Here is a 24289-nt window from a genome sequence, read left to right on the forward strand (position 1 = left end):
TTTTCTCCCTCTTCTTCTCCTTCTCCTCCTGTTCTTTCCCCTCTCCCTCCCCCTCTTCCTCCTCCTCTCCTTCTCTCCTCCTTTTTCTTCAGTAAGAAGTGCCCCGGTTTGGGGCTGGGCAGAAGACCTCCTGCACAGATAGATGAGTCACATAACTAAGTTCTGAGCAATGGGATGGAAATGGAAGTAGTGTGTGCAACCTCAGGAAATGTCCTTATAGAGACAGGTTGTAACCTTCCATTACCCCATCTGCTTTCCTGCTGACTGAAATGCAGACATCATGACAGAGGTGGGAGAAACCATATTGGACAATGAGGTAAAAGTCACATGTTTTGAATGATGGATTTCTAAAAGAGTGAGCTTAGGCCCATGATGATCACAGAGTAGCCACTCCAACCTCGGACTTCCCACATTCATGTGAGATAGAAATTAACTGTATGTTGTTTAGGATTCTGCCATTATTTACAGATGAACCTAGACCAAACAAACATAATATGGTTGAAATACTTTACATTGAGTTTACTGAAAATTGGGAATATTGCACCTCTATTGTGCATTGCAAACAAGTCTAGTAAACTATTAAATAAAACCCTCTCTATTCTGATAGGCATATATTGAAATGTTCTTCTGTATATTGCAATTATAAAATTATTATGGTAACATAGTTATCCTCTAAATTTATAACTTAAAATATATAAAGTATTGGTTTTTTTTTATCTTTGAAAGCTAACGAAAGGCAATACATACAGCAGGAAGAATGTTAAATATGTCTTGCTGTCTATCACATAACCTTCTATTTCTTTGCTTTTTTGTCTGCCAATTCATACAGGTATAAGAAAGGCTTAAAAGATAAACGAGACATTTACACCCCAAAATAGGAGCTCAATTCTTTTTAATAGGACTAAGACATGCACAAAAATAGACATAATATATGATAGAACATCATGTCCTCAGAGCAGTGCCATGGGAGTTTCTGGGGAGCACTTCTGTTTGGAGAAGCAGTGGAGGCCGGGGACAGGTGAGCGCATCAGTGACGGGCTAGGCAGGGCCCTAACAGACACGTGAGGCAGGAGCAATGCTAGCAGAAACAACCATGTGGGCCCTTTGGCAAGGTTTCGATGAGGCTGTTTGGAAGATGAATAGAAGGATTTGAGGTCAGAGGAAAAAACTGCCTAGACGGCATTTTGGAGAGAGAAGATGGACATTTGGAGGATTCCTTCAAGGATGAAATTCCTATGAATTTTGTGTACCTACTTAACAAGTGATTATTCATTTGGGATGGCCTTAGACACTGATTTATTTTTATTTATTTATTTTAGTCATTAATGTGTTGGAAAGTGGAAGAGAAAGTGGTGTTTGCACCTAGTGGAGAGATTTTCTTCTTTTCAGAAATGAAACAGTGACTATAGCAGATGCCGTGACCCTGCTAAAACTCGATGATGACGCATTATCAGCTCTGGGAAAGCTGGCAGAGGGGTTTCGTGAGACAGACATGTGTCCAGAGAGAAAAGGGGTCATTATGTCCGGGTCACATCACCAGCAGCATTTCCCAGGCTGCGCTATAGATACACCTTGGGAAGCTGTGTTTAAAAGTTAGGAAGGCGTTCTCAGTGCGGATGATGAGTGCGGGCGATGAGGGGCAGCAGGGGCTGTGCGCAGCATCCTTGGCCAGGTAGCTCAGTCTATGCAGAGGATCGCAGAGCTGGCCTCATAGCGCAGAAGCGGGACAGCTGGCAGCTGGGCACCGAGAGTCACCTGCAGCCTGAAGAGAAGTAGAAGTTAGTAAGAAAAGTAGGAAAAAATGGAGGAAGTAAAATGATTTTTATGTAGTGGTAGACAAAATCAGAAAAAAAATAGTGGTGGAAGAAAATGTTGAAAAGTAAGAAACAACTACCTGATAAAGGCAGGTCTGTTCTAGAGGTAAGCACCTTTGTTTGGCAGTTTTAGGGAGATATATAGGGGGAAAGGATATTATAAGAAAAATAAGAATGGTTTGAGACAACTAGAAAACACAGGGCTGTTATAAAAGAGATTTGAAAAATTCTAAAATAGAGAAATACGACAAGAATGAGTATAGAGTTAAAAGTTGAGACCAGTGCAAAACAAACGAGTATCAAAAAAAATAATAAAGTTTGAAGAAAAAAAATGTAATGATAATAATAAAAGCTAACATTTGTATAAACTTATTCTGTGCCAAGCACTGTTGTGAGTGATTGATGCGTGTTAACATATCCACTCCTACAGTAATTCTATGAAGTTAGTACTCCCTCATTTAATACATAGAAAAAGTGAGGAACAGAAAAAGTGCAAGTAAGAGCTAGAATTCCAAACCAGGCAGTTTAGCTCCAGAGTCGATGTTATTAACTATTAGGAATACTGCTTCTAACCATGATGAGATACCACTTCACACCCACTAGGATGGCCATTATAAAATATTAATAATAATAATGATAATAATAACAACAGAAAATAACAAGTGCTGGCAAGGATGTGGAAATTTGGAACACTTATACAATGCTGGCAGGAATGTAAAATGCTGCAGCCACTGTGAATAACAATATGATGGTTCCTCAAAAAATTAAACATAGAATTACCATATAATCCAACAATTTCATTTCTGGGTCCATACCCAAAAGAATTGAAAGCAGGAACTCAAAAAGGTATTTGCACACCCATGTTCATAACAGAATTATTCTCAATAGCCAAAAGGTGGAAGCAAGCCACGTATTCATTGATGGATGAAAGGATAAATAAAATGTGGTACATATACATAATGGAATATTATTCAGTCTTAAAAATGAAGGAAATGCTGACACATACTGTGAAATGGATGAACGTTGAAGACATTATGCTAAGTGAAATAAATCAATGGCAAAAAGACAAATATTGTATGATTCCACTTATATAAAGTACTCAGAGTAGTCAAATTCATCGAGACAGAAAGTAGAATGGGTGGTTGCCAGGAGCTGGGGGGATAGGGGAATGTGGAGTTAGTATTTAATGGCTAGGAATTTTCAGTTAGGGAAGATGAGAAAGTTCTAGAGGTCAACAGTGGTGATGATTTCACAACAATGTGAATGTACTTGAAGTCACAGAACTGTACTTTGAAAAATGGCTAAAATGGTAAATTTTATGTTATATATGTTTAACCACAACTAAAAAATAGAATATTGCTTTTCTCTGAATTGAATTGAGTGCTGTGAGAACTTAAAGGCTAAAATACACAAATAACAAGGACTGAGGAAAACAAAGACAGGAGGACCAACCAAAGGGAGTGAGAATGAGGGTTATCTGGATTTATGGGGACTATATAGACGTTGTTTGTAATTTTGGTTTTGGTCTATTACTAGGTTATGAAAGAATAATAAATACTGAATGAATGATTTTTAGAGTAAATTTGGCAGAAATAACTGGAATAAATGTGGGTAAAAGCTTTTGAATAATGGTTCAATTACTATAAACTGGTACAGGGGGACCCCTCCTGAAATAGATGTCCTTCAGTAAATATGAGGTATTTACTGTCTTTCAGTCATCTCCGTACAATCTTGTTAGGTATTCCTGAGCCCTGAGGAATAATGACACTTCACTGTCAGTAATTCTGTAATCACTATGCAGAATATTATCTAAATTTTAATTTCATCATATTTTGGCAACAAATTTAGGGTAAAATATGCCATAAAGCAACTGAACTGTACACTTATATGCAGTATTTTTTCTAAATTTGAACATGTAACAGATGTCAGAGAAACAAGATAAACTACTTGAGCCTGTTTATTATGCTTTGATTTCCCTTGGTCTTTATAACCGAAAATCTAGAACGTCTCCGATGACTTTTAACACTATATTTTATTTTTGCTTTTATCTTTGTTTATGGACACAAGAAAATAGAATTGGTGTGAAAATACAAATCTTATTGGATAAGATTTCAACTATTTTGATATTCAACTTTAGAAAAAAACTAATTTTTGGCTTTGGAAATATTTTCTAAACAGTTTAGAAAATTATTTAATGTGGTTATCTTTTACTAGGAAGGAAATTTTAAAAGTAAATTTTACCTAAATTTAATTTTTCCATTTTTTCCTCCTTTTTAAATCTCAGGAAACATATACATGTTGAAAAAGGAAATTTTATTGAAAACAAAAGTACTTTTCAATTAAATTGAGACATCTGCCAAGTATAAATCACCTACTTTATTTGATATTAAAGATTTTGGACAATAATCTAACCATCTTCAAAATGCTTAACTCTTATTTTCATAGTCTGGTTTCCTTTGATGATGTCATAGTAAGTGTCCTGATTTTAGAGTATTAAATATTTTGCTTTTTAAAAAGACTGTTTTAAAGGAAAATTCAAAAGGCTGTAAGAGGATACAGACAGTAACTAACAAACGTAAGCTCAATCTGGAGTGCCCATTCTTTTACTGTGCGGTGTAATAGACTTAAATCGCTGCACACACAGAAATGTACATCTGATGCCCAGCGAGCTGTGAACTTCCCAAAGGATCACAATTACTGCAACACCTGGACCAGATTTCTTTGTGATGATGGACTGCAGTTGCACTGTAAAGTGTTAAATAGCTTTCAGAATCTCTCATTCCTTACTCGAAACGTGATTTCCACTGAAGTAGTATTGCTGTTATTTCAGAAGCTTTCTTGACTTTGATTTAATATCAACTGATTTAATTAAATGTTACTCACAGAAAGACCCATCTATGCATCTGCATTTATAAATGGATATTTCTTCTGATTTTCTGCTTTTATCTAGAGTACAGCTTTTATCTAGAGTACTGAATACATTCATTATAAAAATATATTTAGATTTAGATTTGGTTTATACAATTGCAATAGAAGAGAGATTTTGGCATTTTCGGAGCAATCCGAAACAAATATAGAGACAGAAAGCAGACATAATGCTTTGAAATGATGGAATTTATTTGTACTTGCTAATTAAACACTTATGATAACTAAAATGCACACAGTGCTTAATACATGCCAGGTTCTTTTCTAAGCAGTGCACATATCTTAACTTTGTTAATCCTCATAATCCTCCTATGAGGTAGATATTACTACTATCCCCATTTGACAGATGAAGAAACTAAAATAACTTGCTCATACCAATTAAGTAGCAAAGCTAAGATTTGAATCCAGAAGTGTGGCTCCAGAGTTAGCGCTGCTAACTGTAAATTCGGACATATTTTAACCGATGTCTTTATCTCCAAATATTTAACCCTTAGCCAAACGCTCCCTACTAATATTTGTCTGCTTTAAGGGTACATCAAAGCAAAGGGCCTCATTTGCTGGGCTCACGAAGATGCACATAATCAGGCTCGCAGCAAGGAGCGCAGCTTTCCCAGACCCAGGGGTATTTGCAAAATAAGTGGTGTCACAGGAGCAACGCTGGCTGGGTCTCTCCCTGCAGCTATTTGATTGGAATATGTGTATACGCCCTTGGAGTGGGAGTAGAGAGAACTGTTTCACTATGGCAACATGCATTTATAATACAGGAAATTCTTTCAAAGGAGCTGCAATCCCAAATATATTTCATGGAACAGTAGTTGCGTAGTATTTTTTTTTTTATTTAATGTATTTGAATCCCTTAAATGTGTCCAGTTCTATGTTAATTGTTACTTAAGCAGAGGATTCAGATCAAAATAAGTGTAGTCGTTTGAATATTTCATAAAAATGTACAAGAAATATATATTTACCTATTTTAAAAATCAAACTAAACTCAATTTTTGAGCTACCCATCTTGTTAATTTGGCAGGAAATTCGACATTGACCATTATCAGGGTCTCTCTATTGTTCGCCTATAATTCCAGGTTGCATAAGAACACAAGAGGTTTAGGAGAGTCTAGGGAAAGGTTTAGGGACTATTGCTCATGCTCAGTCCATCAGAGCAACTGCTGACATCCTCATTGTCCCCGATCCTGTGGTCCCCTCCGGCAGGCTATTCCATGGCTTTTGTGCCAAGCATGGGCCACAGGACTTACTATTTTTCTAATATATAAAGCCCTGGGACATAGGGTCTCACCCTGCAGCCATTATTCTCTGGGCTTTGTCATCTGTCAGGGGTGATGTCTTGGAGTGAGAATGCATCCCTCTTATTCCCAGGACCTGCTGATTTCAGGACTGCTTCCCAGTCTGGGGAAATTTCTCATTTATGCCTCTGTTCAAAACTCTCTCTTTCCCCTTGAGGACAATATCATCCTTTCTTTAACAACCTTAGACTTTCACAAAGAGAGAAAGAGAAGAGAAATTGATTGCTTGAAGAATCTTCTGCTCTGGGCCAGGAAATAAGAAATCGGAAAGAGTCTGGCTACTAGCCTGAATGAAGAGAAGAGGACATTGCAGAAAATCAAAAATGAGATAAAACCCTCAATAAATTATCTGTCACCAAAATTAAACACATTTCTTTCCTGTAGTACTTCTCAGAGTATTTAACCTCTGCCTGTGTATCATTAACGTAAACAAGGGATATATTATGCGGTGTTTTCCAAACATCTTTGTCCATGAAAACTTTTGTGATTTTTTTCTCTTGTCTGAAGAGCATCTTCCAAGAACTAGTTTAAAAAATGTTTCTCTTGGAAAATGTTCTTACTATCTGGACCTCTAATATTCTCGACATTTGGGTTTCATAAACTTCACAGTTTTCCACTATGTGTCTCCCAGAGAGCACAGGAGAGGATAGTTTGTTATTTGATCCCACAGAAGGCTTACGTCTATATTTTTTACATTTAAAAAGGAGAAGGAAAATGTTCTAAAGAAAGTTAATGTGTGCTCTTTTGGAAGTTCCTTCAGAGATAATAAATAACATGTTTTCCTCTAAAGCCTGCTGTTTCAGAAGAGGGCTCTGTGTCTCTTTTCAGGATGAACAAAGCAACAGGTGAGAGGAGATGTGCTATTTAATGATTCTGCCATGCTTCATCTAAGGGATGATAGAATTGAGCACAGGCAAGCTTCCTTATTCTCAATCACTGGATTTATTGAGACTTAAAGAAAAAAGAAAATAGAAACATTTCTTTTTCCGTACTCAAAGGAAAATAAGACTCAAAAAACAGCACAGAAGAAACTTGTCAGTATGAAGCAAAAGGAAGTCATCTGTGCATTCTCTGGATTAAGACTTAGTGATGTGGTATTGAAATGTTGGACAATTCATCATCTAAAATGCTGTCTCCTGTGCTTTGTGACTTGAATTCAGCAGTGTGTTTTTTATTTCCTTTCTGTGGCAGTATTCTTTCTAAAAAAGAATTAGATGTAGTGCTTATAATATGACTTTGGTCAATTAGTAAATTTTGGTCAATTACTTTAAAAAGAAAGAAAGAAAAGAGAAAAATATCACTTGCCTAGTGACCTTTTGGTCAGACACTGAGTACCTATCTATCGCATGTGAAAGGCCCTATACTAGCACGTGGAACATGATGTTGGTCGGACAGATCGTTGTCCTACCATCACGCGTCTCACAGCCTCATTTAAGGCAGATAGACTTTATACAACATAGAATAAATGGTTCTAGAGTATAAAGTGGCATGGAAATAAAAAGCATAGGGTAGGTAAAAAAGGGGTCTTGGGGCTGGCCCAGCGGCATAGTGGTTGAGTTCACACGCTCCGCTTCTGGTGGCCCGGGGTTCGGACAAGGCATGGACCAGCACACCACTCATCAAGCCATGCTGTGGCAGGCGTCCCACATAAAGTAGAGGAAGATGGGCACAGATATTAGCCCAGAGCCAATCTTCCTCAGCAAAAAAAGAGGAGGATTGGCAATGGGTGTTAGCTTAGGGCTAATCTTCCTCACAAAAAAAAAAAAACCAAAAAGGGTCTTACCTTAGTCTGAGGGAAAGCTAAACCAAGATTTATCAAGCCAAGGTCAAGGAGAATATTCCACACTAACACTGGAGGAGACAGCCAACCCTGACACGGATGTCACAAAATACACAGAGCACACTCATTTCTGCTTCTATTCAATTTGTTCTGGAAAAAGATTAAATAAAAGTGAGAGCTACTAGTCTTATAGATTTTGTCTTTTATCCTGTTGCATGAAACTTCTGCCACCCACCTTTATTTTCTCATCAGAAAGTGTTAAGTTTTTCTTTTTTTTCAAACATGAAGCACAGTTGCAAGAAAAATCATAGATTATTAAAGTGCTTTTTTCAGAGGAAAATTAGATATTTGCCATTGCTCAATATCTTATCACTATGTTTTCCCCTCCTTTCATCCAAATCCACACACACAAATGGCATTTGAACAAAGTACGGGGTGGAGGCGATGTGTGAATAAATCTAACAGCAGCTTTGCTCAGTCGCAATCTTATCAAATGATTCCCCTTGGTGCTCTAGGCCCCTAGATGTCTCTCCAATAGCGCCCCACCTCAGTGCCCCAGCCCCCCGCACTCCCCAGACTTCGCTCTCCTGCTCATGACTATCAACCAACACATTTCCACGGTGCGAAACCACTCAGGCTTTCCGAAGCTTGACTAAGTGGCTTTCCAAGCCCCTTGTGTTTTAAGTTTCTTCATTATTAGCAAGTCTAAGAAATTTGCCCACTTTTCTTCCTTCTTAGTAGCTGCTACCACTGACTCTGGCTTTTGGGATTTTGGTCTCCCAAGTTAGACTGTGGAGCAGAATGCCATATTCCCAGATGCATCACCCCACCCCATCCAGGTCGGGCCTGGAAACAAGCACACAGACCCTGTCATACATCTTTGTTTCTCTCATCGTTTACCACAATCTTTAACCATATATTTTTATTAAATGTGTTTGCTTACTCATTTTCTGTTCTCCTCACTAAGATGTAAATTTGATGAGATCAAGAACATCATCTGCTTTGTTTACCTCTGAATCTCCAGAGTCTGGCATGTAGTAAGTGCTCAATAAATTTTTGCTCAATAAATTAATGAAGTAAGGTATTTATATTTATACCTCCTCCCATATCCCAGTATTTGGTATACTATACATCTTTCCTAAATGTTTAAGAAACATTTCAAGTGTACTGATGAAAATTACTACCATAAAACAAACATATAAAAACAAACATAGGAAATTTAAAAATGCTCTAAGGTTTTACAAAGTTGTAACAAGTATGTGTTATTTTTTTTTCTCGTGTTTCTAAATACATAACTCAAGTCTCTGTAGACTTCTCTTTATGAAACTGGGGCTCACTTGTCTTTCTCACTTCACCTTTCTCGACTTCTTTCCTCTTCTCCTTTTTCAGAATTTAATTAAGAAGGTACAAATTGGTTCTCTAAAGCTGGATGTGCAACCAGCACTACTTTGTGTCTCAACTTCGTTTCCCAACTCAGTGGCGCTTACACAGATTTGCTCCTTCCCCTATTCTCCCAGAAAAGCAGTGCGAAGTCCTTGAGGGCTGTCTCCTCCTTCCTCAGGTGGCTAACATTAGGGGTATCTTGGTGTCACCACCTTGTAGTGGAAATTCCAAGAGTCCCACGAGTGTTTAGAAAATCATCCAGAGGATCTGATGTGCTGGCTCCTAGCAATGTGTTGGAGAGAAATAATGGCTCTATCAGTCGCATCTCATCAACATTGAGTCACTGGATTTGTCACATAACAGCCCAAGGCATTATCGCTGTCAGAATAACAGGACTGAAATGTTGTACTGAATGAATTAACTGGGAAACTTTCCTCATTACCACTAGTAAATCTCTCTTCTTAAACTGGCTCTTGTTTATGTCAGATCCTGCTACCTAAGGTGCTATTGAACAAACGTGCTCAAATAATTAATTCCATATTGGAATAATATGACTTGTGCTGATACTATTGACTACAGGAACTGAGACTCACCTAACTAGGAGCCTCAGCCTATCTTCTTGAATTTCCTCCGATAATTAACCTCAGAGGATGCAGCAAGGTTGGCACACTTCCCTTAACAATTACCTGATCTTTGGCAAAATATGAAACATAGGGAAGAAATTCTTAACACCAACTTATATTAGTGAATGTAATGAACCTAAAACAATATTCATTGTTATTGGCATACCGAGTTGACTATCCTTTAAAGAATTTCTAATCCAAGCAAACAATATTTGAAGACATGTCAGTATCGTAAATATTCTTAAGCTTTCCCGACCCTGTGTCTTTCTATTGTCTTTTCTCTTGTTCTAAGCTTTTCTATTGTACTTAAGAAGACGCTCATCTTTAGAGAGCCAGTAGTAAATTCCTGGGTTGACCGTCTCAGTTTTTGGTGGGTGGGCATCATCTACTGTAATCTGTGGCTCACCTTGTTAATTTTATAAGACATAAAAGATAGATGGGTTTTTGTTTTTACTGCCTCTAGTTTTTTTTCCTCTCTTCATTCCTGGAAATCTCTGCTTCATCTACCAGTTGGTATATCATTTCCAATCTCTCCCGGTGGCTGCTCTGCCTAAGCAATCCAGTGAGTCCTTTCATTCTAGTATATCCTATAAAAATCCATGACGATGATGGCTTCTACTTTAAGTTTTGATTTGTTTTTGCTGTTTTAGTGTACAGATTCTCTTCTTGGTATAGCTTCTTCTTGATGATCCTTCATGAAATGACTTTTTGTGCCAAGACTGAAAGGTACATTTTCTGTTGGGCACCTACACTAATGGTAAAGTTTCTTGGTTTAATAAGCCTGTTTGCCAATCCTTTTGGGGAAACAATAGGAAATGAGTTACATTTGTGCAAATTTTGGGATTGTTATTTGTTATTGCTTCTCATTATTTACTAATGAGTAAAGAATCTTTGGTTTATGATTGTCGAGATGTTCAACATGTTGCCATGGAAATAAATTACTTGCTGTTTTGAGATTTTACATTTAGATTTGAACTGTAGAAAATGTAATGCTGAAAAGAGAAATTAGATGGTCAAGAATTATTGGTAATAAATATCTAGTTAGGTTTATCAGGAATAAAAAGTTACATAGTGGGGCCTTCCCGGTGGTGTAGTGGTTAAGTTTGCACGTTCTGCTTTGGTGGCCTGGGGTTCACTGGATCGGATCCTGGGTACGGACCTACTCACCGCTCATCAAGCCATGCTGAAGCAGTGTCCCACATAGAAGAACTAGAAGGATATACAAGTAGGATATACAACTATGTACTGGTGCTTTAGAGAGAAAAAAAAAGAGAAAGATTGGCAACAGATGTTAGCTCAGGGCCAATCTTCCTCAAAAAAAAAGTTACATAGTATTTTCTCTAATGATGTTTTAGCAAGATTTTCAAACTCTTAATCAGTACATATTTATATTACCCATTTGAAGAAATTTGTGGATTTAAGAAAATACATCATTAAAAGATCTTAATTATTTCTCAAAAATATTTGATTAAAGGATTAATAATTAAGTTGAACACGTGATTTGTAGACAGTGGAAACATTTGTTTGCCACTGCTATGCTATTAAAATTTGTTAAACATTAAGTGCATTGAAAAACAAGCCAAGTCTAAGACATGAAAATGCTATTACATTTCATTCACTTTTTCGGGTATATTCCGCATTGTTTAGTTTTCAGGACAGCAGAACATTTCAATACTACTTGCAAATATCCTTTACATCAGTAGAGATATACTGTATTCTTAGACTTGAATTTTCTATTCCTTGCTCATGGAATTCCACGCTTTATAAGAGAATTTAGTTTGTGCAAATTGAGGGAAAGTTACAATAATCATTGCTATGGACATGGATTTCCTTATAGACCAAATTAAAACTCTTCTTTTTCCATACCACGGTCATAATCATTGGAACTTCTTTTCTTACTATTGTACAATACATTAAAATATCAAAAAGATAAAACTTCGTATATACTTGTGATGTAAAATGCTTACTATCTTGAGGAAAATAATGAAAAAAGTGTGTCTTCCTTAACTTTAGAGTTTATGACAATTGTCATGTTACTCTAATAACTTTAATGATAAAACCTTTTTCCACTAGGTAGTGGTCTTTGTCCCAACTAATTTACTAAAACTGTAGTTTTCAAATGTTTTTGCTCACGCATCGCCTAAAAGAGTTTTCAAAAATGATACACTCCCCCTCATAGGTTTTCACATTATCTAAAATTTTACATTTAAATAATTTCCAGGATAAAATTTCTGGAGTGTCATGTATTATATCTATGCTTTAAATATATTTACATCAAAGTCTTTGAGGTACAAATGTAGCACACTCAATTTATGGAAAATATCTGGCAATTTTCCATCTTTGTTACACAAAACAACCAAATGAGACTATTGTGTCTAAATATCTGTGCCTTTATTTTAAAACTTGAATTGATGTGTTAGTATGCATTACTGAGAAAACAATCTTTCCTCTTGAATGCTAATTCTAGGATAGATAGAGAGATTGTTTATGTATATAAAGAGAATGTTGTCCTAAGTTTATGGCATGTATGAAATTTGGTGCCTCTCTTTACAATATTTTAGAAGTTCTATTTGCTTTGCTCTCACAGAACACACCTCAGTGGCAATGTGTTCTTACAACACCCCTTGTTTGATTCCCTGGAGCTAGTAAGAAAGAACTTTCTTCCTGCACTGTAGAAAATAGATGAGAGTGAAGATAAGACCAGAGCAGGCAAAACAGTCAGATGGTTGCTGCAGCGATAATGCAGGTGAAGGAAGTGATGCTCTGGACTTGAATAGGGCAGTAAAGAGAGATGAAATGGACATACTTGAGAGATATATACAAAGAATGATCAACAGAATATATTGATTGCTTAGATGAGTCAATGTTAGCTCGCAGCGTCCTCGCCTGGGAAACTGGATGGTTCAAGGTGCCATTTACCAAATCAAGAAACAAGTGGTGCAAATGGCCCAGCCAGCAGGAAGGAGAGATGATGAGTTCAGTTTGGGAAATAGTCTTGAGGTCCTCTGTGACATCCAAGTAGAGATCTAAGTAGATAGTTGGTCTATCGACTCAGGTGGGAGCCTCAAATTTATCTCAGAGAAGTGAGGTGAATATTTGCTGTCCTTCAGCCAAGCAGTTTCAGAAATCTGCTATTCATAACCTTTCCTTGATTAATTACAAAGATAGTGACCGTGGTTCTAAATGCATACGTCTGTGACTTCTCCTCTACCTACTGTTCTACATATTGAACGTCACTGTCTATCATGCATCAAAATAAAATTCATTCATTTAGTTTTTCATTCTTCTTTAATAAACCTTTTTGGTAAAAATATACTGAGACAATTACACAACCATACAGATATCATTCAATGAATTTCTACAACCTGAACATATCTATGTAACCACCACCCAGAGCAAGAAATAGAACACCACCAATAGTGCAAAAGTCCTGCCATGTTCCCTCTGAAGCATTTCCTTCTCTTCAACCACTCTCCTCACTGCTAACTTTATAAATTTGTCTGTTTTCTTATTGTTATTATTGTTTTTAACATGACATTGTGGAGAAACACTTGGAACTTCAGAGTTGGTATGAATATTATTTTAAGCTAAGACATTTGAGATTCAACAAATGCAGGAAGAAGACTTCCTGGGGTTTCCCTTATCTGATTAAAAGCAGCACCTTCTGGGAAATCAAGCTACTATAAATCCCCTCTCCTAGGAAGTTTCACGGCCATGAAGAAGACTGAAAAACACTCACACTCTCATAAACCAACATTATCACAAACTTTCTTATCCTCCATTAGCTCTCCTAAAAACGTATTTGTCTTTCCTACAGAACTCTATTTGTTCTTCTCATAGAAGACTTTTCTGCGCTCTCCCTTTGCCCTACTAAGTTAGGTATATAAATCTCTAATTTCAACCATTCAGTGATCTAGCTACTCCTTTTGTTAGCTTCTGTATGCATGTAAATAAACCTTTCTTCTGTTGATCTTTTGTCAATTTAATTCCCAGTCCCCTAGATCCGAACCTAAGAGAGTAGAGGAAAAGTTTCTCCTCCTCAACAACATAAATGGAGTTGTATATTATGTTCTTTTTTGTGCTGGAATTTTTGCTCAAAATTATATTTGTATGATTATTTTCATTGCTGAATAGCATTTCTTTGTATGAAATTACAATAATTTATCCATTCTGCTATTGAAACAATTTTGGGATGTTTCACTTATTCATTAATGTATTAATGTGTATGACATACATTTATTGAGTACCAATTTAGCATCAGACATTGTGCTAAGTAAAGATAAAAAATATGGATAAGACACAATTATGCCCTCAAGGGACTTATGTTCCAATAATAGTAATAAAAGATGAACAAATGTAACCAATGCAAGTGATATGAGATTATATGATCAAGATAGAGTATATCAAGACAAAGAATATAATTAATTCTACTCAAGAAATGAGATCAAGAAATAATTGAGGAGGAAGAAATCTTTGATCTAGAAGCCTAAGCAGGCAGAGGGTGGAGGCAACAGCACATGTAAATAAATTCAGGAGAGAAAAAGTACCGCAGATTCAGAAACAGTAATTCCAAATGCATATTATTGTTAAAAGTGTGGGTATAGGGATAAGTGAGTATGTTGCAAATGAAAGCTCGGACCAAATAATGAGGTTACATGCATTTTGTAATCAGATTTTTGTTTTTGTCACTATAGAGGATAGAAATGATGGAGACAAGGGAAAAACAAAAGAAACTAATGCAAGAGGCCCATCAAAAGATGCAGGTGGAAGCAGATGAGAGGCAAGAGATGAGACTTAGCTCTTGATTGATGGAGGACTCTAAGGTAGCTCTCCAAGTTCTTAGCGATAATGTTGATCTCAATATCTGGGCTGAGGAGGACATCCTGCAAAAAAACATACAAAGTTCAGATTTGTACTTGTTGAGTTTGATCTGATAGGACTAGCAAGTAAGCAGTTAGTTGTTCACAGAACTCGAGAATTTAAATTACCAGTGCTAGTGAATTCTATGACAGGAATGAAAAGAAGCAAAAAGTGAGAAAAAAATGGTGAGAAAAAAAATTAAAGGTTGGTCCTCGGAAACGTGAGAATTTAAGGCAAACACAGAGGAAGGAGTACTATATGCATTCCTTTAACTGTGTACTTGTTCATAGCCTGTTTTGATTTTTATTTCATCATTATCTATCACAGATTATGGAATTTTGTATAACAGGAACCATGGACAATAATTATCTCTACAGTACACTTAGCACCACACTACATAGTACACATATGCAACCTATAAATATTTATTCTCATGATACCTAGTCAATCTTTTATTTTTATTTTTTTTTCTGACATTAGGTGAAGAGGTATGAGTCACTCATTCTTTTCAGGTCCTGGAAAAATATCGGTTATCAGTTTCTGGAAAATTATCACAAGCATCTTTTTTGTTTTATTTTATTTATTCCCATTTTATTTATTCCCATTCATCATTCCTACTATAGACACCATTCCAATGGGTTTAATGTCTATGTTTTTTTGTTTGTGGGTTTTGCAATCATATGCAAACAATGCATATGATTGTTTTTAATTTAGGGAAATTAAACTATTCATCTATCAATGCTATGTTTTTAAGATATATCCATGTTGTCATTTGGATATCTAGTTCATTACTTCTAACTGCTAAATAGTACACTGAGATGTACATCCACCGTATTTTCCCATTTATTTCCCCAATTATGGATGCCTTTCAACTACATACTGCAACAGAGGACTCAGAGGCTGTGTGAATTTCTGTGGGATAGACATACCCATGCTCAGAACTGATGAGTCATAGGATAGGCCTATACTTATTATGGCTAAATATTGCCACGCTGCTCTCCCAAAGCTTTCACCAGTGTAAAGTCCTCTTGGGAGTACTAAAGAAATGGTGAAACCAGAGGACCATCTTTAAAAAAAGGACAAATACAAAATAAAGTATCAAAATAAAAATGTATTTAAAGCAAGAAAAGAAATCACAACAAATTCTAACAGTTGACAAGTATAAGAATATCATGACATCTAGGAAAAAACTTTTATTGCTTAATCACCTAACTTAAAAATACTCACAAAATACTCTTTCCCTAGTTTTTTTAACATATTACTCTTTAATTTCTTCTTCATATGGCAACAATTTTGAAATATCGTTTTCTGTAGATAATGGAAAGGTCATTTAGCTTTCCTTTACTATGGTTGAATGAAACTACAATTGAGATGCATAAAGCACAAATGTATGAAATCTTTTAGTACCAGTACAGATATTTTTCTGAAATTTAGATAAATTCTATTTCACGTAATTTTTAACAAAAATGAACAGCATATGCATGATGTGTTTATAATAGTAAATGGTGCATTATGGAGCATATTTTTGCAAGAGAAGACTCTCTTTTGATAAGGTGTAAATGAGAATAAAATTCTCTTTATTATTTTACACATTTAATGATTGGAATAATTTTCCATAGACCTGCTTCTGGCTCATTTAAACATTTGTTTCTTCTTCATAGCCGCATACTTTCAGTGCTTGATGCTATAGGACACATTCACATTGAGGTAAAACCTATGGACCACTATCTTCATGTCATGATACAAGGTAGATGGTAGGATATTCCTGGAGCCATTCCTGCATTGGAATGGATAGCAATAACTTAACTATATATTAAGTTACATTTTTTGGCTGTAGAGTCTTTGATCACCACTTCGTATGATAGTAATTTGTAATATCATTTTCTATAGAGAACATGATATTATAAATCCAAAATATATTCAACTAATTAAAAGTACATGTATCCCCAACTTAACTTCTTCTTACCCAGATACCAAATATGTCTGCAGGTACTCCAGTATGACTTAACACAAGGCAAGTGTGACAGTAAATGTCCTACCTACTGTTTGCAAATTTTAAATTCAGGAATGCTGCTATGAAAATAAACCACAGTGAATATCACAAAGACCTGAAAAAAATTATGGTAAGACTTAGTTCACAGCCAACCTAAGAAACATTGAACCAATGACATTGGTAAGAAGGCTATTGTAAATCTTATAATATGTTCAGCAATGAAGATAGAGTTATTTGCTTTTTTGCAGTAATAACTTGTATAATTTTAATGTATATTTTGATGTAGAACAGTGTCTTAAAACAATGTTCTTGCTAAACAAAGAAACTTATGAAGATTGAAACTAGTTGTGGTGCTCATTAGTTTTTAACTGCATCTTAACAAATTGCATTATTTTCCCAGTTGAAATAGACGCTACAGTTGTAACAATACACAGATATACTTGTATGTATTTCAAAAGCTAAATAATGTCAGTTATTTTAGCACTGACTTTTCACTCCCAAGTGTCTTGGTTTTGATGATGTAGTGATATGAACACATTAGCCAAAGATAATAAGCAATAAGCAAACAAACCAAAATACTGAAAAGTGAAATTTGTGGTCTTCATGACATTCCACTAAAACTTTATGTGCCATTACCTTATAGTATTTACTTATAGTCACTCTCAATTTGTTTCATATTTCAATGGGTGACTTTAGGGTGAAAGATGACATTTCCTATAATCTCTAATGCATCCAACCACCCCACACATTGGAACAACAGTTTTTAATGGGGAACAGTAAATCCGCTTTCCCTTTGGCACGAAGCTTGAACCTCTGCCACTGTACTAGTCCTCACGAGTCCAAGAGGCCCCCAGAATGAGTGATTGCTCTACTTTATAGTAGATATATATATTTCACTACTTACAGAGGGAATTCTTGACCCATCTGCTATTTTATAAATTATAAAATCAGTAATGCAGTTATAAAGATAAGCTCTGGTCAATACATCAAAGATCTGAAGAAAATGAGGGCAAGACTATTAAGATTTGGACCACAGCCAAGCAAAGAAATGTAACAAACTCCATTTGCATTAATTCTTAGTTGTTTTATGCATAAATGGAGTGTCTCAGACTAAAAGCTGTAAGCAAAGGAATATTGGGTAGAATGCAGGCAAAATTTAACTTCCAGATGCAACTGATCTAAACAAGCAATTTTTCAAAACATTTGCAAGGCTAAAGTAATTTGAAAACTTGTTTACACAATTGTTTTCTGAATTGAATTTGATATCCAAAGTTACTTAATGGTTTTCCAATTGAAGATTGAAATAAGGAACATAGAGAGATAGTAGAGAAGTCATGAAGATAAAGCAAAGAATATAGGTGATAAAGGAAGTTGTGTATAACTGGTAATCAGCTAAAATATTTGACATGGTGTTAAAAATCTTTACTGAAATTCAAGTTGACTTCAATGACTCCTACCCTGTGCATGAATCTGTCTTGTGCTGAGAGCTCTTGGCCTTACTATGCAAACCCTTAACATAGTTCCACCCACTAGGCATTTTATTGACCACAGCAGTCTCACCATCTCTGAATAATGAGAATATCAGCTTGATACCTTTAGATAGATTTAAAAAAAAAGCACCTCTTTAAAATATAGCAGCAGCTTGAAGAGTTAGAATGTAACGCAAATAAATTCTAGGCCCCTCAGTTTTCCTTGTGCATGGGCAGTTAGTTCTGGTATAGTTGAAAATTTCTGTGTTAGGTAATTTAGCAGAATACCTAAGAATACTATATTTTATTATGGAGGGATTATAGCTTTTCCCCTTCAGTGATTAAACAGTGAATTGTGCCTCTGAGTGATAGTAAATTCAAATGTGTTAACAGTTTTAAATCTTTTCTAGGTTATTTAGAGGAACCCACTCATGTGTGTGTGTGTGTGTGTGTGTGTGTGTGTGTGTGTATGTATGTAAAGTAAATGATAAAGACTGACCAGAATAGGTTTTAAATAGCTTTTATAATGTGAAAATAACGCATTTTGAGAGAAGAACTTAATTAAGATTCTTTTTAGGGGCACATAAGATTGTGAACAGTTTACTAACAAATAAGGCATGAGGTTACATTTCCTTATCCTTTGTGGGACCACATAGATACACTCATCCAGTGCATCACCAGGTATCCAGGAGAATGGATGCAACTTTGCAAAATGAATCGGCCCACAGAGTCTCAGAAAAAGTGAATCAAACTGAAATCAGGGTTCTGTGAAGATGAAATCTGGGCTCAACCTCAAATCTTGTAGAATCTTACACCTGAAATTGACGTTAAGAATTCATCTACTTTAGTCAATTAAAGTCTGATCTTTAGGTAAACTGTTGTCAGTATTATTAATTTGCTCATCAATGGTATCTTTATACTATTCTTTCCTTAAAAAACACCATTAAAATATAAAGAAGCTCATCATTAAAAAGCAAAGCTAGATGTTAGCCTCTGGTAAAGCAAAGATATCCAACCAATTCCTTGCACTGGTTGGAGTACTAAAAATTGAAAATCCTAAGCAAAATAATATAAATGGAGAACGTTATGGAAAACACGAAATGACAACTATATATACTTCCTTTCTTAGCCAAATTTGTTGACACTCTCTTGACTTTCTCTCTTTCCACATTCTTTTATTCAACTTCTATTTTGCTGTCTCCATTACTTGATTGAAAGAACTCTTTTCTGAATTACCACTGACAATAAATGCTACAAAATCTAAAGAACACATTTTAATTCTTATCTTGTTGACCATTTTCTCCATCTTTACACATGTTCTTATCTTGGCTTTCATGAAGAGCACCACCCTAATTTCCTCCTATCTCTGCCTGCGCTAAATGTTCCAGTTACTTAGAGCTTAAAGAGGGGTTTTATTCTGTGACTCTGCTCTGTGCCCATAGTTTTCTCAAATATTTCAATGGCATTAAATATAATCTATAGGCTTATGTTTCCCAAATTTACATTTTAAAATCAAACTTACCTCAGCAGTAAGCTCATATATTCAAATATCTTCTTGTCACAGACTATTGAAGTCTCATTCGGATATTTCAAATATAATATGCTCTTAGAGGAACTCTTGACTCTGTCTTGACTCTATATTTTTTCTCTCTGAAATTTTACCTCCTCTAGGCTTCTCCAAGTCAGCAAATGGCACCATAATTAACCAAACTTCTCAAGCAATAAACCAGAAACTCATCTTGATTCCTCTATTCTTTACCCCCCAGATCTAATCAAACAGTGCTGATTATAGCCCCAAAATATATGTTAAATCCATCCACTTATCTCCAACTTGACTGCTACCATGGCAGTCCAAGTCTTCATCAGTCCTTACCTAATCAAACTGCTTTCTAACTGATCTCAGCATTTCTGTTTTTACTTTCTTTAAACTAATTGTGCACATAGCAACCAGCATGATTTAAAAAAAAATTGAATTAGACCTTGCTTAAAACCTTCTGATGGTATCTTATTGCAGTTAAAATGAAATAAAAATATCTTGGCATGTCCTGTATAATCCATTCTGATCCGGTGCTGCCAACATCTCCATCCTCCTTCCTACCTCTCTATCGTTCACGCTCTACACTCCAGTACTATTGTTGTTCTACGTTTTTCAAATATACCAAATTCTCACTCAGCTCAGGATCTGTAAACATTTCAGTGTTTGTTTGCTTTGCTTGCCATGCTTTTGTTCCTGCTCTTAACATGTTTGCCAATTAGTTAATTAATTTTTGCTAGTTCATTAAAATTGAATGGAAAATAGGCATTTTTCAGAGAATTACTGACCTATTTAAATGACCCTAAAACTACCAACCTATTTTATTTTAAGTGATATTGGGCAGATACTTCAAGATGAGAAACAGATTTCTCTAGACTCTGGGCTGAGAATTATTGTGAACACCATAACCTTGAAAAATAGAGACAAATATAATAAACAAAAAGACACCAGTGATTCTGTGTTCCTACTCAGTATAAAGATAGATGTACAAAGAAAAACCACAAAAGTCATAGTTAACTTTTTGAAAAGCTTGCTGTCTAGCAGAGTTCTAGAAAACTACTTACCATTGATCTATTCTTGTAAGAGAGAAAGGAGGATAGGAAGCAGGCAAACAGGCTTTAATAAACCCTTACATTTATTTGCTCTCTTCTATTTCTTTACCTCCCCTCTAACGACACATTTCTTAAATTGGGGACAAAATATATTAGTTCGTAATCTAAATCATTCACTGAATTTCCAAAAAAAAAGAGCTATTTTTGAGTCATAATTATCAAAAATGACTGTCTACCTGCCGCACTGATGACCTCTTTGCCCACAGATTGACTTACGCTCACTCCACCTACCATGCTGCTCTAACTGGGCTGCTCTGCAGAAGGATCCCCTTTTCTGCATGTGCTTAGTCACATCTCAACTACCTTTCACGGTCTAGTTCAAGTCCCACCTTTCCAATAACGCTCTTAAAGACCATTCCCAGCCTCCATGGGGACTTCTGAACTATGCTGCTCTGTCTGTCTACCAGTATGGCCACTTGATCACCTCTTGTCTTATCTTTTTGTAGAATAATTTATGAGTTGATTCATTTTCCCCAGTGAATTCTAACTTCATTGAGGGCAGTAGTAATGTGCTTTTTGTTTGTTTGTTTAACATCTTTTCTAATGCTACCTATCCTAAGCATTTGTTTTATAATAATACTTTGTTTTGTATAAACAATAATGTGTTTTATAGTAGTAAAGAATATGATTCATTTAACAAATGGTTATTCAGTTCTGCCATGAGAGCATAATGTACCATAGTGCCCTGGGAATATACAATGTTAATATATATTAAGCACTTAACGTATGTCAAGTATTGTTCTTTGTGTTTTACATTTAAAAATTCATTTAATTATCACTGTAAAGCTATCACATAGTCACTATTATTACCCCCCCTCAATTTACAGATGAGGACACTGAAACACAGTCACATTAAATAACTTGCTCAAGGTCACAGAGCTTGTAAATAATAGGGCCAAGATTTAAATCCAGAGTGTCATACCCAAGGTTTTGTTATTAACTCCTTTGCTCATTGCACCTACAAACTTGTGAAAAACACAATTAAATGAGCAATTGCAAGGCAACATAAATACTTTAACAGAGAACAGACGCTATACCAGAGGAGCACAAAGGAAGACATTTAATGTAGATCTGTGGGCCCAAGGTCTATATACTTTGCACATATAGATTATATATAAATTTGTGTATCTATATATGTGTTATGTATATACATATATAGAGAGAGATGGAAGTTGTGTGTATATATAAATTGTATTGAATATATACATTGTAAACGTGCATGCACACACCCATATTATATTAGTCCTTGTAGGTGGTTTTGGTCTTCAGTTTGTTTCTTGCTTTTGCATAATAGTAGTTCTGCATTTAAGCCACAAAAATGATTTTACAAAAAAAAAATATCACTTGCCCTGTCACCAGCAAAGCCTTATCATCTACATTTTCCAAATGAATTCCTGGGAAAAAGAATAGGTTTAGATTATTTTATAGTATAAAACATAAATATTCTTCTAAAATTGTAAATATAGAGACATTCTCACTCAGAGCTTCACCTCAAACCTCTTTAGAAAAGACTCTCAAAGATGACTCTTTCAAGAAGAAAAGTCTAGAGAGAAGTCAAGACGGCGGCGTAGGCAATCTCTGAACTCACCTCCTCCCGCAGACACAGCCAATTTACAACTACTCTTGGAAAAATTACCCCTGAGACAGAACTGAAAACTGGATAAGAGAAACTCCTGCAACAACGGACAATCCTAATTGAGGTGGAAGAGGCAGAGACTCCCTTCTGGAGAGGAAAAACGCCACCTTCACAAGCCGCCAGCTTCACGGCCGCCGGGAGCACAGGTACGCAGCCTCCCTGGAGACGCGGGGCCCTGAGCCGGGGAGCGCCCCCGCTGTGGGCATTTTGTGGACACAGCACAATCGAGACGAGTGGCAGAATATCTGACTTTGCTGCTACTAAAACATTTGGGGAGCACCCCCAGAAAACCCGGTTCACAAAGAAACTAAAACTGGCTCTTAAAGGGCCCGCGCAAACTCACCTGTTTCAGTAAGCACCCTAAAATCACCAGAAAGAAAGGTGCACGGTGCTTTGGTGAAAGACTCACCGGATAGGCCCTGAGTGCATCTCGATGAGGGGTGAGACCTCTCCAGGGACTGGGACATTGGCGGCGGCCGTTGCTGTGGCCTGGTGTGGGCGTGCTGACACAGACGCCATTGGCGTTCTCCCTGAGGCCTGCTAGCCCAGGGTCTGCCCCACCCGCTAGAGCACCGATTTAATCCAGCTCAGCCAGGGCAGGCAGCCCACCCTAGAGACTGGCCCCACCCAACAACAAGCCCTCAGGCAACGTGTGGGCCTGCATAGATTGGTGACTGGATTCTCTGCAGCCTGGCAACTGAGCTGAATTCAGTGGGGCAGGGCGTGCACAAGGAGCGGGTGGAGAGTGTGGGGCGGTGGTGGAGTGTGTGGGGCTCCCGCTGTGGAGAGACTGGGTCCACTTCGGGAGGTCGGGGCACACACACGGGGCAGGACTGTGTTGACTGTGTGTGGACCTGTGGGCGGCAGGGCTTGTCAGCTGCAGAAGACTTGTGCTTCTCAAAGACCCACATAGGGGGTTTGCCCCACCTTCCAAAGCCTGAAACAATTGGGTCCTCCTGTGTCTGAGACCAGCCCCACCCAGCTGCAATCCTCAGAGAGCTGACAAGAGACCTAATAGGCTAGAGGCTTACAGCAATTGTAAGCCCCTGAGCCTAACAACCTGCCACGCTGGGGGCCTACTCACTTAAAAGAAATACTGCAACACAAATGTGGTATTAGAACTTGCAGCCAACTGTGCTGGGGCTCCCCACACCTGATAAAGAGACTGAAGGGCCCACAACAACTACAAGCAGCTGAGCATTACAACAGCTGGCCAGGAGCATAGCTTGGCCTACCTGGACGCATAAAGGGAGAGCAAACAGGCCACAACAGAAGGACACACGTAGCCCACATAGGGGTCACCCCTGGAACATTGAGAACTGAGGGAAGCACACTGCAGGACTCCTAAAATTGTAAATATTAATTTCTTCTGAAATGGATATCACCATTTACTTACAAAGTTATATAAAATTATACTGCATACACTCAAATGTTTGTCTTTTTAATTAATAATCCTATCTAGAGTATTTACCATGAAAAAAAAATACCCCAAAAGTGTGCAAGCCTTATTAATCTTTTCACAATGGACTTTCAAAATCTATACAAATGCCTTGCAAAAGTAGCACTCTGAATACCTAACAATTGTACTTAATTTTTCAACTTTGAAAGTTCATACGGCACTCAAGGAGTTTGGCATATTTGTCATCTGTGAGAGAACCCAAAATTTCACACTGGACTTTTCTCAGCATTCTTTGAACCCAAGGAATAAATTACTCCACCAAAAGGTTATTTTCACCAACCATTCATTGTTTGTGTATTAAGCACTGACCATATAAAGGTAATTCTGCCATCAAGGAATCCAGAGACTAGTGGAGAAAGAGATTCCTTGATTTTGTTTTAATCATTTTCAGATGAAAAATCAG

General features: G+C 36.7%; 1 long non-coding RNA gene across 1 annotated transcript; it reads right to left on the reverse strand.

Moving 5' to 3' along the window:
* Positions 1-875: 875 nt before the first annotated feature.
* LOC147916516 (uncharacterized) lies at positions 876-22994 on the reverse strand. The gene is made up of 3 exons (XR_015552962.1): positions 22837-22994; positions 14623-14706; positions 876-1762 (listed from the first exon to the last, which is right to left on the reverse strand). It is a non-coding gene; the product is annotated as an uncharacterized LOC147916516 (long non-coding RNA).
* Positions 22995-24289: the final 1295 nt, after the last annotated feature.

This window comes from Ceratotherium simum, chromosome 8, assembly GCF_057802395.1.
Source record: "Ceratotherium simum simum isolate JZ-2026a chromosome 8, ASM5780239v1, whole genome shotgun sequence".
Classification (NCBI taxonomy): domain Eukaryota; kingdom Metazoa; phylum Chordata; class Mammalia; order Perissodactyla; family Rhinocerotidae; genus Ceratotherium; species Ceratotherium simum.